The following is a 17,236-nucleotide window of genomic DNA, read 5'->3' on the forward strand; positions in this document are numbered from 1 at the left end:
AAGCACTGAAGAGATGCCTGGGGTTTTTCTCCTACTATGCCCAGTGGGTTCCCCACTGTGCAGACAAAGCTAGACCCCTCATCAAATCCACCTCCTTCCCCCTGACACCAGAGGCGTGTGCAGCCTTCACTCTTATCAAGAGCGATATCGCGAAGGCCACAATGCACGCAGTGGATGAGTCGATCCCCTTCCAAGTGGAGAGCGATGCATCCGACTTCGCCCTAGCTGCGACCCTTAACCAGGCGGGCAGACCCGTGGCCTTTTTCTCAAGGACCCTCCAGGGTCCCGAGACCCGACACTCCTCTGTCGAAAAGGAGGCCCAGGCTATTGTGGAAGCGGTGCGTCACTGGAGGCATTACCTGGCCGGAAAACGGTTTACCCTGCTCACTGACCAGCGTTCAGTAGCTTTTATGTTTAATAATAAGCAGAGGGGCAAAATCAAGAACGACAAGATCTTGAGGTGGAGAATCGAACTCTCCACCTACAATTATGATATCTTGTACCGGCCCGGGAAACTAAATGATCCCCCAGACGCCCTATCACGTGGTGCATGCGCCAACGCGCAGGTTGATAGACTGCAGACCCTCCACAATGACCTCTGCCACCCGGGGGTCACCAGGTTCTTCCATTTCATCAAATCCCGTAACCTGCCCTACTCCATCGAGGAGGTCAGGACCATGACCAGGAACTGCCAAATCTGTGCCGAGTGCAAACCGCACTTTTATAGGCCGGACAGAGCAAGCCTGATCAAGGCCACTCGCCCCTTCGAGCGCCTGAGCGTCGATTTTAAAGGGCCCCTCCCCTCCTCTGACCGCAATGTGTACTTCCTCAACATAATTGATGAGTACTCCCGTTTCCCGTTTGCCATCCCTTGCCCAGACATGACAAGTACCACGGTCATCAAATGTCTGAATGACCTCTTCGCCTTGTTCGGGTTCCCTAGCTATATACATAGCGACAGGGGCTCATCTTTCATGAGCGACGAACTTCGGCAGTACCTGCTAGCGAGAGGTATTGCTACGAGCAGAACCACCAGCTACAACCCCCGGGGGAACGGCCAGGTGGAAAGAGAGAACGCGACGGTTTGGAAGGCCGTCCTCTTAGCCTTAAAATCTAAGGGCCTTCCGACCTCTCGCTGGCAGGAGGTCCTCCCTGCGGCGCTCCACTCCATCCGGTCACTGCTTTGTACTGCCACTAATGCCACCCCTCATGAGCAAATGTTCGTTTTCCCCAGGAAGTCCACATCGGGAACCTCGCTACCGGCATGGCTGACTTCTCCTGGGCCCGTCCTACTGCGGAGGCACGTAAGGACCCATAAAACGGACCCCCTGGTCGAGAGGGTGCACCTCCTACACGCCAACCCCCAGTATGCCTGGGTGACATACCCAGACGGGCGGGAGGACACGGTCTCCATACGAGATCTCGCACCCTCGGGTACCCCTGAACTACCACCGTTATCCCCCACCACCCCTCCCAATCCAACCCCTGTAGACGACATGCCGGAGCCCCAGGACCCTTCGTTGACCACCCAGACACCAGATCCGACGTTGGATGCTGCAACACCGCCGCCGCCACCACGACGATCAGGACGTCAGACAAGGCCTCCTGATAGACTTAACTACACGAACTTGTAGTACCCTTCACCCCGCCGGACTTAATTTTAAACAAGGGGTGAATGTGGTAAACCACTGTTATTGTATATTGTTACCTCTGGGTGGCGCTGTGTACCAAGGCATGCCTCAGCTGACTCCGCCCACATGACCAGGTATAAAGGTGGGGGTTTCGCCGACTCACTTCCTTCTTGGAACCAGCCACCCACGAGAGGCATGCTCTGTTCTCTAGTTAATAATAGCCTTTTCATCACCTTCCTGATTCATCGTCTTTTATGGAGTAATTGATAAGCGTATCAGATACATTATCCGGAGCGGGAGCCTTCACAACAGCTTCGATCTTGTCAGGAGACTTATGAAGCCCCTCCTGGTCAATGACATGACCACAGTACGAGATCCGCTTCTGAAAGAACTCACATTTCTGGCGATTAACTCGAAGTCCATATTCTTTCAATCTGGTGAGCAACAGTTCCAAATTTGCAAGGTGTTCCTCGTCATCATCTCCTGTAATCAGAATATCGTCCAGGTAATATTGTGTGCCTGGAATTCCCTGTAATACCTGCTCCATGGCTCTCTGCCAAATCGCTGGAGCCGATGCCACTCCAAAAACCAGTCTATTATACCGGTACAAGCCTCTATGAGTGTTGATCGTGAGATACTGGCGTGACTCTTCCTCAACTTCCATCTGTAAGTATGCCTGCGCCAGGTCTATCTTGGTGAAGTGTTTCCCGCCAGACAACGAAGCGAAGATATCCTCAATCCGCGGAAGCGGATACTGCACCGTGTGAAGCACCGGATTAACAGTGATCTTGAAATCTCCACAGATGCGAACCTTCCCCGGTTCCCCCGGCTTGTTGCTCGATGAACGCTTCATGTCGGGGACAATGGGCGTGGCCCACTCACTCCAGTCTACCTTAGACAGTACTCCTGAACATTCTAGCCCTTCCAGCTCAGCTTCCACAGCAGGTCGTATCGCATAAGGTACCGGTCTGGCTTTGAAAAATTTCGGGTTTGCATGTTCTTCAACCTTGATGTTTGCTGTAATTCCTCTCAGTGTTCCCAGTCCCTGTTGGAACACCTCTTTAGCATCGTCCAATATTCTGGACAATCGTTTAGGTTTGACATCTTTTTTACCGGAATCTACCGTTAGTGCTTTTAAGGAATGCCAGTCCATATTTATTTTCCTAATCCACTCCCGTCCCAGTAGTGGTGGACCTCCCTCAGGTAGCACATATAAGTCCATTCCTCGGCTTTCTTTGCCCTTGTGGACCACCTTTACCTCTATCTTCCCGATGGGGTATACTCTTTGCCCCGTGTATGTTTTCAATACAATCTCCGTATCCCGTAGGGGAATATGTGGGAATAACTTTTTGTAATCTTGCTTATTCATGACCGTCAATGCCGATCCAGTGTCCAATTCCATCTTCACTTGGACTCCTGCTATCTGAAGTGTGTGGTAAACCACTGTTATTGTATATTGTTACCTCTGGGTGGCGCTGTGTACCAAGGCATGCCTCAGCTGACTCCGCCCACATGACCAGGTATAAAGGTGGGGGTTTCGCCGACTCACTTCCTTCTTGGAACCAGCCACCCACGAGAGGCATGCTCTGTTCTCTAGTTAATAAAAGCCTTTTCATCACCTTCCTGATTCATCGTCTTTTATGGAGTAATTGATAAGCGTATCAATTTTATTAACTAGAAGTAAAATGGCGACACCTGAACAGCAACAACAGCAGGCGTTGCTGCGAGCCCTCAGACCGGCATGCCTGGACCTCGACCCTCAAGCAGCGGGTTCATCAACCAATTTCGAACACTGGCTGAGCTGCTTTGAATCCTTCCTAGGAGCCTCCGCCGTGACATCGGAGGAGAACAAACTAAAAGTTTTGACCGCCCAGGTGAGCCCTCAAGTATATACGCTCATCCGGGATGCTACTACGTACACGGCGGCCCTCGAACTACTAAAAGGGCAATACACGCGCCGAGTGAACACGATTTACGCCAGACACCTCTTGTGATCCCGCAGGCAGCAACCGGGGGAATCGGTAGAGGCATTTTTACGGGCGTTACAGACACTCTGCAGAGACTGCGACTGTAAGGAGGTAACGGCTGCGGGGCACGCGGAGGGACATACTTGTGATGCCTTCGTCAGGGGCCTCCAGTCCGACTACTCCCGGCAGAGACTGCTCGAAAGCAAGGAGCTCGACCTGAAGACGGCCGTAGCCCTTGCGCTCTCGCTAGATGCGGCCCACCGAAACCTCGAAGCATACTCACGTAACGGCGCCGCGCCATGGCCATCGCGACCGTGGGACATGGGACCGCCGCCCCCGGCACCAACTGCTGCAGCGATGTCCCGAAATCAACTGGGACAGCCGCCCCCGGTAAGAACCGCAGCGATGCCCCGTAACCAGGCCCAAAAATGCTATTTCTGTGGCCAGTTAAAACACCCTAGAGCGCACTGCCCGGCTAAGACCGCTACCTGCTCGGGCTGCGGGAAGAAAGGCCATTACGCCAATGTCTGCAGGGGGAAACCAGCGAACGCCAGCAGCGCCGCGTGCGAACCATGGGGGCAGCCATCTTATCGGCCATTTTGTGCACCTCCGGCCGCATGGCCGCCGCCATTTTATCCGCCGCACTCAACCGCCACTTCGTCTCCGGACTCGACCACCGTCTCGTCGGACGACCATACCGACTCACTAAGCCATACACTGGCCTCCGTTACGCTGGATCAAGCCCTCCCTCATCATCTATCCAGCTCCATGATGAATATCACGGTAAACGGCCGCGCCACCACTTGCCTAATCGACAGCGGGAGCACAGAGAGTTTTATTCACCCAGACACGGTATGTAGCCACTCCCTCACGGTCCTGCCGACGCGCCATTGGATTTCTATGGCATCCAAGTCCCATTCAATGGACGTCGGCGGCTACTGTGTGGTGACCCTTTCGGTTGGGGGCACAGAATATAAAAATTTTAAACTTCTAGTCCTGCCCCGTCTCTGCGTTGCCGTGCTGCTAGGGTTGGATTTTCAGTGCCACCTTAAAAGTGTCACATTAGCATAAGGTGGACCCCTCCCCCCACTCACAGTCTGCAACCAACACCTTTTAAATCGCCCGCCGCAAACCACCTGCAGCCTTTCCACACTGAAAGTCCCCCCCCTCCCTTGTTCGCTAACCTCACCCACGACTGTAAACCCATCGCTACCAAGAGCAGGCGGTACAGCGCCGGGGACAGAGCTTTCATTAGCTCTGAGGTGGAGCGGCTCTTGAAGGAGGGCATTATCGAAGAGAGCACTAGCCCCTGGCGAGCCCAGGTTGTAGTCGTTAAAACCACTGATAAACGCCGCCTGGTCATTGACTACAGCCAAACCATAAACCGGTACACTCAGCTGGACGCATACCCCCTTCCTCGCATATCTGATATGGTCAACCAGATTGCGCAATACAAAGTATTCTCCACCATTGACCTTAAGTCAGCATACCACCAGCTCCCCCTCCGCCATGAGGACCGCCAGTATACTGCCTTCGAGGCGAACGGCCGCCTCTACCACTTCCTTAGGGTTCCCTTCGGCGTCACCAACGGGGTTTCGGTCTTCCAAAGGGAGATGGACCGGATGGTTGACGAGAACGCGCTGCAGGCCACCTTTCCCTATCTGGATAACGTCACCATCTGTGGCCACGACCAGCAGGACCATGACGTTAATCTAGAAAAATTCCTCCGTACAGCCCAACGGCTGAACCTAACGTACAATAAAGAGAAATGTATGTTTCGCACCAAACGCCTCGCCATTCTCGGCTGCGTGGTGGAGAACGGAGTCATCGGGCCCGACCCCGACAGAATGCGCCCCCTAATGGAGCTACCCCTCCCCCACTGCCAAAAAGCACTGAAGAGGTGCCTGGGGTTTTTCTCCTACTATGCCCAGTGGGTGCCCCACTATGCAGACAAAGCTAGACCCCTCATCAAATCCACCTCCTTCCCCCTGACACCAGAGGCGTGTGCAGCCTTCACTCTTATCAAGAGCGATATCGCGAAGGCCACAATGCACGCAGTGGATGAGTCGATCCCCTTCCAAGTGGAGAGCGATGCATCCGACTTCGCCCTAGCTGCGACCCTTAACCAGGCGGGCAGACCCGTGGCCTGTTTCTCAAGGACCCCCCAGGGCCCCGAGACCCGACACTCCTCTGTCGAAAAGGAGGCCCAGGCTATTGTGGAAGCGGTGCGTCACTGGAGGCATTACCTGGCCGGAAAACGGTTTACCCTGCTCACTGACCAGCGTTCAGTAGCTTTTATGTTTAATAATAAGCAGAGGGGCAAAATCAAGAACGACAAGATCTTGAGGTGGAGAATCGAACTCTCCACCTACAATTATGATATCTTGTACCGGCCCGGGAAACTAAATGAGCCCCCAGACGCCCTATCACGTGGTACATGCGCCAACGCGCAGGTTGATAGACTGCAGACCCTCCACAATGACTTCTGCCACCCGGGGGTCACCAGGTTCTTCCATTTCATCAAATCCCGTAACCTGCCCTACTCCATCGAGGAGGTCAGGACCATGACCAGGAACTGCCAAATCTGTGCCGAGTGCAAACCGCACTTTTATAGGCCGGACAGAGCAAGCCTGATCAAGGCCACTCGCCCCTTCGAGCGCCTGAGCGTCGATTTTAAAGGGCCCCTCCCCTCCTCTGACCGCAATGTGTACTTCCTCAACATAATTGATGAGTACTCCCGTTTCCCGTTTGCCATCCCTTGCCCAGACATGACCAGTACCACGGTCATCAAATGTCTGAATGACCTCTTCGCCTTGTTCGGGTTCCTTAGCTATATACATAGCGACAGGGGCTCATCTTTCATGAGCGACGAACTTCGGCAGTACCTGCTAGCGAGAGGTATTGCTACGAGCAGAACCACCAGCTACAACCCCCGGGGGAACGGCCAGGTGGAAAGAGAGAACGCGACGGTTTGGAAGGCCGTCCTCTTAGCCTTAAAATCTAAGGGCCTTCTGACCTCTCGCTGGCAGGAGGTCCTCCCTGCGGCGCTCCACTCCATCCAGTCACTGCTTTGTACTGCCCCTAATGACACCCCCCATGAGCAAATGTTCGTTTTCCCCAGGAAGTCCACATCGGGAACCTCGCTACCGGCATGGCTGACTTCTCCTGGGCCCGTCCTACTGCGGAGGCACGTAAGGACCCATAAAATGGACCCCCTGGTCGAGAGGGTGCACCTCCTACACGCCAACCCCCAGTATGCCTGGGTGACATACCCAGACGGGCGGGAGGACACGGTCGCCATACGAGATCTCGCACCCTCGGGTACCCCTGAACTACCACCGTTATCCCCCACCACCCCTCCCAATCCAACCCCTGCAGATGACATGCCGGAGCCCCAGGACCCTTCGTTGACCACCCAGACACCAGATCCGACGTTGGATGCTGCAACACCGCCGCCGCCACCACGACGATCAGGACGTCAGACAAGGCCTCCTGATAGACTTAACTACATGAACTTGTAGTACCCTTCACCCCGCCGGACTTAATTTTAAACAAGGGGTGAATGTGGTAAACCACTGTTATTGTATATTGTTACCTCTGGGTGGCGCTGTGTACCAAGGCATGCCTCAGCTGACTCCGCCCACATGACCAGGTATAAAGGTGGGGGTTTCGCCGACTCACTTCCTTCTTGGAACCAGCCACCCACGAGAGGCATGCTCTGTTCTCTAGTTAATAAAAGCCTTTTCATCACCTTCCTGATTCATCGTCTTTTATGGAGTAATTGATAAGCGTATCAAAGTGTGACCCAGATTGTTTGGAGGTCTGCTTCATTACCAACATTGTGTACTCTTAGACTACCCAGCTCATTACTGCTGGAGTCTGAATTTGACTTCTGTTCGTTCGAACTGTTCTCTGTCACCTTGTGTACCTTTCTGTACTTTTCCTGCGGTGACTTTTTGTTGCTGGTCTTCTTTCCTGACCGGCATACTTTAGCTATTTGACCAAGCCTGCCACATTTTCTGTATTCCTGATTTTTGAACCAGCACTGTTTCTGATCGTGCGTTGTCTTTCCACAACGATAACATTTTACTGTACCCAAGACCATTTGATTGGTGCTGAGTTCCGGTGACCGTAGCTGCATTTCCACAGTGCCTCTCGCTGCGGCTTCGTGCGATGCTGCAATAGTGACAGCTTTATCAAGCGTAAGATCATTCTCCTCAAGCAGTCGCTTTTGTGTTCCTTCTTTTAACAATCCACACACAAATTTATCTCTCAGCGCATCTGCTAGTCCTGTTCCAAACTGACAGTACTTTGATAGCTTACGCAGTTCAATTAAAAATTCAGCGTTGCTTTCGTCTTTCAGCTGCGTTCTTCTGTAAAATTTAAATAGTTCCGCTATCATCAGCGGCGTGGGGTTTAAATGATTTTTCAGGACAGTAACAATATTCGCGAAAGTCTGATCCGTCGGTTTATCTGGTGATAGAAGGTGCTTCAATAGCCCGTATGTCTTCGCACCCATTGAGCTTAATAAGGTTAGTGCTTTCTCATCATCTGGTACCTTATTTGCTTTACAATAAACTTCCATGCGTTCTACATACGTGGTCCAATCTTCGATATCGCTATCAAAGGTATTAATGTTCCCATGTTTAGGCATCCTTGCAAGTTTTTAAATTTTTCTTTTTCTCAAAATGGCAGCTTCCCGCGCTTGTCTTCTTCCCCCGCCTACTAAAATGGCGGCTTCCCGCGCTTGGCGGTCTTTCCCGCGCTCGTCTTCTTCCCCCGCCAACTACAATGGCGGATTCCCACGTTTGCCTTCTTCCCCCGCTGGCTGCAATTGCGATTGCCGTGCTGCTGCCGTTCTCGCCTCCCCAGCGGTTCTCAATTCCCCGACGCTGCTTTTACTCCCCCGCGGTTCCTGTGGGCATTCACGCTTCCCCTGCTGTTGCGCCTCTCAGCCCCGCATGCAGCCCGGTCCTTTACACCGGCTGCGTTTGAGTTCTCCGCGGCTCTCGTGCCTTAAGCTGCCCCAGTCGCTGCGCCTCTCGCCCTCGATTGCAGCCCGACCCTTTTTCACCGGCCGTGGTCAAGTTCTCCGCCCTTTTTCCTCCGTTTTCCCTCCCCCACTCCACAGTCAACGCGGCCGACTTTCTGCTCGTGTCGCTGATCGGCTTACCCACCACTGAGGTAGAAGGGATGATCACTGCCTGTCGCTGATGGAGGGCTTCGTGGTCAGAATTTTTCTTTTTAACCCGGGTTCTCGATGCCTCCCGATGGTGCTCAGCAGGATGATGAGGGCGGATGCCTCTTCTCGATGCCCGTTCTGAGGACGAAGCTGCCTTGGATGTAAAACTGCCGCAGGGTAAGATCGGACTCGTCGCCACTGTTAAGTCTGTGTGTCCCAGTTATGCTTATTATAAATCACTGGACACAGACCACAAGAATAACTTTAACAGGTCTTTACTATTCGGAGGTCAGAGCTGAACTGCCCAGCAAAACCCTACACAACGTTTATATACCGGTGTGGTCACCACCGGTATTACAGTATACAGCAGCCAAGAGAAAGTAGTACATCGCTTAAGGTAGTTCTCTTAAGGTGGAACAGGTTACATACACCACAACGCCCAGGAAGGATTAGCGCAGTACCTGCCACCAGCTTGGCCAGCTGGTGAAACCACAGCTTCTTTCACTTCCTTGAGTCTTCTGGACGCCCGAGGAATCGATGTCCTTGAGGTGCTGCCGAATTGCAGGTAAGTCCGTTTCCACTTCGTCGCCACTGTAGTGTCCGTGTGTTGATAGAGACACTGAAGACAGGAGTTGGTTCATAGGTGTTTACTAAGCAAAGTCTGGAGGGGTACTAACGGATATAACACAATATGCAGGCTTATATAGCCCGAGTGGCCATTACCGGCATTACAGCACACATGGGGCTCTTAAAGGCACATACACTACAGTAGCAGCATGAATACAAAATTGGCTAAAGGATGGAAAACAGAGTTGTGGTGAATGGTTGTTTTTCAGACTGAAGGAAGGTAGACAGTGGCGTTTCCCCAAGGCTCTGTGCTATGACCGCTGCTATTTCTGACATACATTAATGACTTGGACTTGGGGGTGTAGGGCACAATTTCAAAATTTGCAGATGACACAGAACTTGGAAATGTAGTAAAAGCTGAGGAAGATAGACTACAACCTATAAAATTCTGTCAGGCCTGGACAGACTAGATGCAGGAAGGATGTTCCCGATGGTCGGGGAGTCCAGAACCAGGGGTCACAGTCTAAGGATAAGGGATAAGCCATTTAGGACAGAGATGAGGAGGAATTTCTTCACCCAGAGAGTGGTGAACCTGTGGAATTCTCTACCACAGAGGGCGGTGGAGGCCAGTTCATTAAATATATTCAAGAAAGAGTTGGACATATTTCTTGAGGCTAAAGGGATCAAGGGATATGGGGAGAAGGCAGGGACAGGGTACTGAATTTGGATGATCAGCCATGATTCATTGAATGGCGGAGCAGGCTCGAAGGGCCGAATGGCCTACTCCTGCTCCTATCTTCTATGTTTCTATGTTTCTATGAAATTCAACGCAGATAAGTGTGAGGTGATACATTTTGGTAGGGAAAATGAGGAGTGACCATACACACTAAATGGTACAATTTTAAAGGGGGTGCAAGAACAGAGAGACCTGGGGGTGCTTGTGCACAAATCTTTGAAGGTGGCAGGACAGCTTAACAAAGCAGTTAATAAAACATATGGGACCCTGAGCTTTATAAATAGAGGCATAGAGTACAAAATCCAGGAAGTCATACTAAACCTATATAAAACACTAGAAAACGCTGGAAAAACTCAGCAGGCCAGGCAACATCCGTGGAGAGAGAAACAGAGTTAACATTTCAGGTCGAAGACCCTTCGTCAGGACTGAGAAAATAAAGGCAGGAAATGAAATGGATGAAAAAGCAAGGTTGGGGGCTGGGAAATGGGGGAGGGGATGAAAGAAAAAAAAGGGAATGTCTGTGAGAGGTGAAGAGACATTAAGAGATATTCAAGGCGAGACGAGATGGTAATGGGACAGTTTAAGGAATAAAGGATGGCTCTAGATGAAGTGTGAAAAAAAAAGGAAAAGGCACAAACCAAAAGTGTGGGTAAAAAATATATAAAATGGGGCCGAGGTTATGATCTGAAATTGTTGAACTCGATATTGAGTCTGGAAGGCTGTAAAGTGCCTAATCAGAAGATGAGGTGCTGTTCCTCAAGCTTATGCTGAGCTTCCATGGAACAATGCAAGAGGCCGAAGATGGTGAGGTCTGAGTCGGAATGGAATGGTGAATTGAAATGACAGGCGACCGGAAGCTCGGGGTTGCCCTTACGGACTGAAGAGAGGTGTTCCACAAAGCGGTCACCCAATCTGCGTTTGCTATCCCCAATGCAGAGGAGACCACATCGTGAGCAGCGAATACAGTATACTAAATTGCAAGAAGTACAAGTAAATTGCTGTTTCACCTGGAAGGGGTGTTTGTGGCCCTGGACAGTGGGAAGGGGGGAGGTATAAGGGCATGTGTTGCATCTCCTGCGCTTGCACGGGAAGGTGCCGGGCGAAGGGGAAGGGGTGCTGGGGGTGATAGAAGAGTGGACTAGGGTGTCTCGGAGGGAGCGGTCCCTACGGAATGCTGAAAGGGGAGGGGAGGGGAAGATGCATTTGGTGCTGGGATCACGTTGGAGGTGGTGGAAATGGCGGAGGATGACCCGTTGAATGTGAAGGCTGGTGGGGTGAAAGGTAAGGACAAGGGGAACCCTATTGTGGTTCCGGGAGGGAGGGGCAGGGGTGAGGGCAGAAGTGCGGGAGATAGAATGGACATGGTCGAGGGCCGTGTCAACCACGGTAGAGGGGAATCCTCGGTTGAGAAAAAAGGAAGACATGTCGGAAGCACTGGTGTGGAAGGTGGCATCATCAGAGCAGATGCGGCGGAGACGGAGAAACTGGGAGAATGGAATAGAGTCCTTACAGGAGGCAGAGTGGGGGGAAGTGTAGTCCAGGTAGCTGTGGGAGTCAGTGGGCTTGTAGTAAATGTTGGTCAATAACCTATCCCCAGAGATGGAGACGGAGAAGTCGAGGAAGGGAAGGGAAGAGTCGGAGATGGACCATGTGAAGGTGAGGGAAGGGTGGAAATTGGAGGCAAAGTGAATGAAATTGTCTAGTTCAGGACGAGAGCAGGAAAATGCACCAATACAGTCATCAATGTATCGGAAAAAGAGGTGAGGGAGGGAGCCTGAGTAGGACTGGAACAAAGAGTGTTCCACATATCCCACAAAAAGGCAGGCATAGCTAGGACCCATGCGGGTACCCATAGCAACACCTTTCATTTGGAGGAAATGAGTGGAGTCAAAGGAGAAGTTGTTCAATGTGAGAACAAGTTCAGCCAGGCGGAGGAGGGTGGTGGTGGATGGGGACTGGTTGGGCCTCTGTTCAAGGAAGAAGCGGAGCGCCCTCAGGCCATCCTGGTGGGGGATGGAGGTGTAGAGGGATTGTACGTCCATGGTGAAAAGGAGGCGGTTGGGGCCAGGAAACTGGAATCTGTTAAAGTGGCGGAGGGCATCAGAAGAGTCGTGGATGTAGGTGGGAAGATACTGGACAAGGGGAGAAAAAATAGAGTCAAGATAGGAAGAGTTAAGTTCCATGGGGCAAGAACAGGTTGAAACGATGGGTCTACCAGGGCAGTCCTGTTTGTGGATCTTGGGAAGGAGGTAGGAGCGGGCTGTGCGGGGTTGGGGAACTATGAGGTTGGCCGTGGAGGGAAGATCTCCAGAGGAGATGAGGTCAGTGACAGTCTTGGAAACGGTGGTTTGAGGTTCGGTAGTGAGGTCATGGCCCAGGTGGAGGTAGGAGGAGGTGTTGGAAAGTTGGCGTTCAGCTTCCGCTAGGTAGAGGTCGGTTCGCCAAACAACAACAGCACCACCCTTGTCAGCAGGTTTAATGACAATGTCGGGGTTGGATCTGAGAGAATGGAGTGCTGCAAGTTCAGAGGGAGGTAGGTTGGAGTGAGTGAGGGGAGCAGAGAAATGGAGACGGCTGATGTCACGGCGGCAGTTAGCAATAAAAAGATCTACACTAGTTGGCCCTAGCTGGAGTATTGTGTCCAATTCTGGGCACCACACTTTAGGAAGGATGTTAAAGCTTTGGAGAGGGTACAGAAGAAACTTACTAGAATGGTTCCAGGGGTGAGGGATTAAAGTTGCTTAGAGAGATTAGAGAAGCTGGGGTTGTTCTCCTTAGAGCAGAGAAGGCTAAGAGAAGATTTGATAGAGGTGTTTAAAATCATGAAGGATTTAGACAGAGTAAATAAAGAGATACTGTTTCCAATGGCTGATGTGTCAATAACCAGAGGGCACAGATTTAAGGTGATTGGCAAAATGCGACATGAAGGGAAAACTTTTTTATGCAACGAGTGGTTAGTATAGGGAATGCACTGCCTGATAGGGTGGTGGATTCAGATTCAATAGTAGTCTTCAAAAGCGAATTGGATAAATACCTGAAGAAGAAAAAAATGCAGAGATATGTGGAAAGAGCGGGGAGTGGGACTAACTGGATTGCTCTTCAAAAGAGCCGCTCAGACTTGATGGGCCAAATGGTCTCCTTCTGTGCTGTACTATTCTATGATTCTATGGCAAAACTGTACATAGTACTCCAAGTGCGCTTCTATAAGGGAGATTTAATAGAGGATTTCAAAGTTATGATCATTTTTTAAAGGGTAAATAGTGAAAGATTTCCATTGGTTGAATCAGCAACAAAGGGGGCGTAGATTTAGGATTATCCCTAGAAAATGAAGTGGGGAGTTAGAAAAAATGTTTTCACACTGTGTTCTCTTGAACATGAATGCTGTACCACAATTACCTATTGAGGCAGAGATTATGGGTGTAATTTTCTGAGACTCCATACCACTGGAGGGACCTCGTAAGCAAAAGATGACAGATAAGAATATCAGACATGCATTGTCCATGATATTCTATCCATTGATTACAAAAGGAGTTTGGTAACTAACTAAAAAAGGAGAATATAAAAGAATACAGGAAAGGGTCCGGGAAAGAGAATACAGCAGTTAGCTCTAGGTACTTTTTTAATTCATTCTCGGATGTGGGCATCGCTGACAAAGCCAACATTTATTGCCCATTCCTAGCTTCCCCTGAGAAGGTGGTGGTAGACCTTCTTCTTGAACTGGGGTTGTTCTCCTTAGAGCAGAGAAGATTGAGAGGAGATTTGATAGAGGTGTTCAAAATCATGAGTGGTCTGGACAGAGTAGATAGAGAGAAACTGTTCCCATTGGCAGAAGGGTCGAGAACCAGAGGACACAGATTTAAGGTGATTGGCAGAAGAACCAAAGGCGACATGAGGAAAAACCTTTTAACTTAGCGAGTGGTTAGGATCTGGAATGCAATGCCTGAGAGGGTGGTGGAGGCAGACTCAATCACGGCTTTCAAAAGGGAATTGGATAAGTACCTGAAGGAAAATTTTTTGCAGGGCTACGGGGAAAGGGCGGGGGAGTGGGACTAGCTGAAGGACTCTTGCAGAGAGCCGGCACGGGCTCGACGGGCCGAATGGCTTTCTTTTGTGCTGCAACCATTCTATGATTCTAACTACTGCAGTGCGTGTGGTGAAGGTGCTCCCACAATGCTGTTAGGTAGGGAATTCCAAGATTTTGACCCAGTGACAATGAAGGAACGATGACATATGTTCAAGTCACGATGGCGGGAAACTTGGAGGTGATGGTGTTACCATGCATCTGCTGCCCTTGTCCTTCTAAGTGGTGGACGTAACGGGCTAAGGAGGTGCTGCCGAAGAAGCCTTGGCAAATTGCTGCAGTGCATGCTGTAGATAGTACACACTGCAGGCAATGTTCCTTCTAATTTTTTTTGGCTCGTGTGGCCCCTTTAACAGGCTGCGAGGGCCATTCAAAATTCAGTGCATGCACGGTTTTTCTATTTAAAAGCCGGCTCACCAGCTGCGCGGGATCTGCAGAGTGCTGCATGGCCATGCAACCGCGCAGCTTAAAGGGAACATTGACTGCAGGTGTGATGGGTCAAATAGCTCCTTCTGTACTATAATTTCTATGAACGTAAAGAGTAGAACTTCTGCTCCGTGAAGGTCAAATGTGAATACTTAAAACGCTTGCACCATAATCATCTCTGCAATATTTTTACGCGGGTATTACCCATTTACTTTAAGTGAGTTGAGTGCTACTTAAAGATAGAGCAGACAGGAATGTGGTACAAGCACATTAAGTACTCACATGTGGTCTTCACTGATCAGAAGTTCTACTACTATAATTTTATATTGTAATGTCGTACATGTTTCAAGATCAGAATTTTTTTGGTGATTGCCATAAGGGGAAGGCATAGCTGGGCTTGGGTGCAAAGTGACTACCTTACTTCTTCCACTGCAGTCATTACATTAGGTTAGTATTTTTACAATGCCTAAACCGAATATGTTGTTCTGCCGTTTTCCATCTTATATCAGCCTATGTGCAGAGACTAGAGAAGTTTGAATTATTCTCCTTAGAACAGTGAAGGTTAAGGAGAGATTTAGTAGAAGTGTGCAAAACTATGGTAGGAGAGTGGAAGAACCCTTGCGGCATTTTAGAGTCAGCAGTTTAGGATATTGTATTTGGAGCTGAGGAGAGAGGAAAGTTCAAAGGAGTTAATTGCTCTTGTGGTGATGAAGATTATTTATTTAGATAAAATCCAATAGGATCATAGTGTAGCAGTGGAACATTTTTACCAACTTGCAGAGGAAGATCTCATCAAGCAATCCCAAGCCAATCATGATACAATAGGTCAACTTCAACCACATTGGACTTCCAGAGACTCTTCCTTAACTACTTAATTTCAACATTCTGTAGCTTTATGACTGCTGAAATACACTTTGCCATCTGCTGCCCATTCAATGATTTCCGGGCTTGTTACTTAGAATCATAGGGGGAAAAATTCAGTTGGTAGCGCCACCCATTAGCGCCTTAAGATGGCGCTAATTGGGGCGCAAAGCAACTAGTGCCCGGGCACGGCGATATCTGCGCCTCTCGCGAAATTGACCGGACATTTTGCGGCGGCGCTAAACAATACCGCCACGATCTCCTGCGCCGGCAGATCGTGACGTCAGTCGAGTGCACCACGTCCCGTTAGCGCCCTGGACCGGAAATTGAGTGGCGCCCCCTGCCTTACCGCCTGCCGCTAGCAATGACAGGTTGAGGGGAGCGTTCTGCTGTCAGAAAGGGACTAGGGGAGCGCTATTTAAAGGCGAGCACTTCCTGCCTTTTTTTGTCGGTGACATTTTTGCACCACGCATTCTGAGAGAGAGAGAGAGAGACTTCTGGAGAGATTCAACGCTGTGTGAAGGAGTTTTGGGTACTGAGCAGCACTTTGCAGGTTGGTTTTGATTTGCCCTTCCTTGTATCGATTTAGAAGAGACTATGGGGTCTGCACTCTGAGCTCTTTCCCTGGTTCTTCTCCATTGTTCTTTCCAGCAGATTTGATGTACAGGTCTCTCCAGGCTGAGATTCAGGCCGAGATTCAAGGCTGCAATGAGCAGGATGTGGATGGAGAGCAAGATCAACCCTCCCCTTTAAGATAAAAGCAGAAAATGGAGGAGAAACTCAGCAGGTCAAGCAGGATCTGTGAAGAAACAGATTTAACATTTCAGGTCGATGACCTTTCATCAGAACTCCCCTTTAAGAATTGGACGGTGCCAGTGTGTCTGTGCTCCATTGCTGACTGAAATCACATGAGCTTCACCAGCGCTGTGAGGTAGCGCCTCGCTCCTCGGCCTTAGCGCCTTAAGAGAGGTGTGTAGTGCCTGATTTAGCGCTCCAATCACCTCCAGGGGCGATAAAAGCCAAGTTTGCTGTCGGAGGTGATAATTAGCGCCAGGCGCTAAACTTTGCGCACCGCCAATAATAGCGCCCCAAATGGGGCAATACCGAATTTCTCCCCCATAGAATCATAAAGCACAGAAGGAGGCCATTCGGCCCATCATGCCTTTTACCGGCTCTTTGGAATAGCTATGCAATTAGTTCCACTCCCCTGCTCTTTGCCACTAGCTCTGCAAATCTTTGTTTTAAGAATAAATCCACTTCACTTTGGAAGTTACCATTGAATACACTTCCACTATCCTCTCAGGCCATACATACCAGATCATAAAAACTCGCTGAGTAAAATAATCTCTCAACTCCCCCATGGCTTTTTTGTCAATTATCTTAAAATCTGTGTCCTCTGGTTACCAACCCCATGGAGTAAATAACCAGGAAAGGCAATGCAAGTGTGTCCTGAAGCAATTTGGTGTATTAGTGGAGAGTGAGAAGACTGGAGAATATAAAGTTATATTAATGATGGGCCAATCGTGCAGGTGCACCCCAGTGCAGGGAGGACAGATAATCTTGAGCCTGCTCTGTGCAGGGATTTATGCAGCCAGTTGTTTCTTCAACTAGGCTTTGCAGCTATCAGTTGTGCTTCTTGAGTGACTCATTCTGGTATAAAAAATTATGTTAATGAGGGTATCCAGTAATATCTATGGGTTCGCCCAGAAATATAACAGCATTGCTATTGGTCGATATCAAATGATGCAATTTCAAACTTCCTACATAGCGTTTAAGATTTAGTTT

The sequence above is a fragment of the Somniosus microcephalus genome, chromosome 2, assembly GCF_052327205.1.
Source record: "Somniosus microcephalus isolate GS21.2 chromosome 2, FLI_Smic_1.0, whole genome shotgun sequence".
Lineage (NCBI taxonomy): Eukaryota > Metazoa > Chordata > Chondrichthyes > Squaliformes > Somniosidae > Somniosus > Somniosus microcephalus.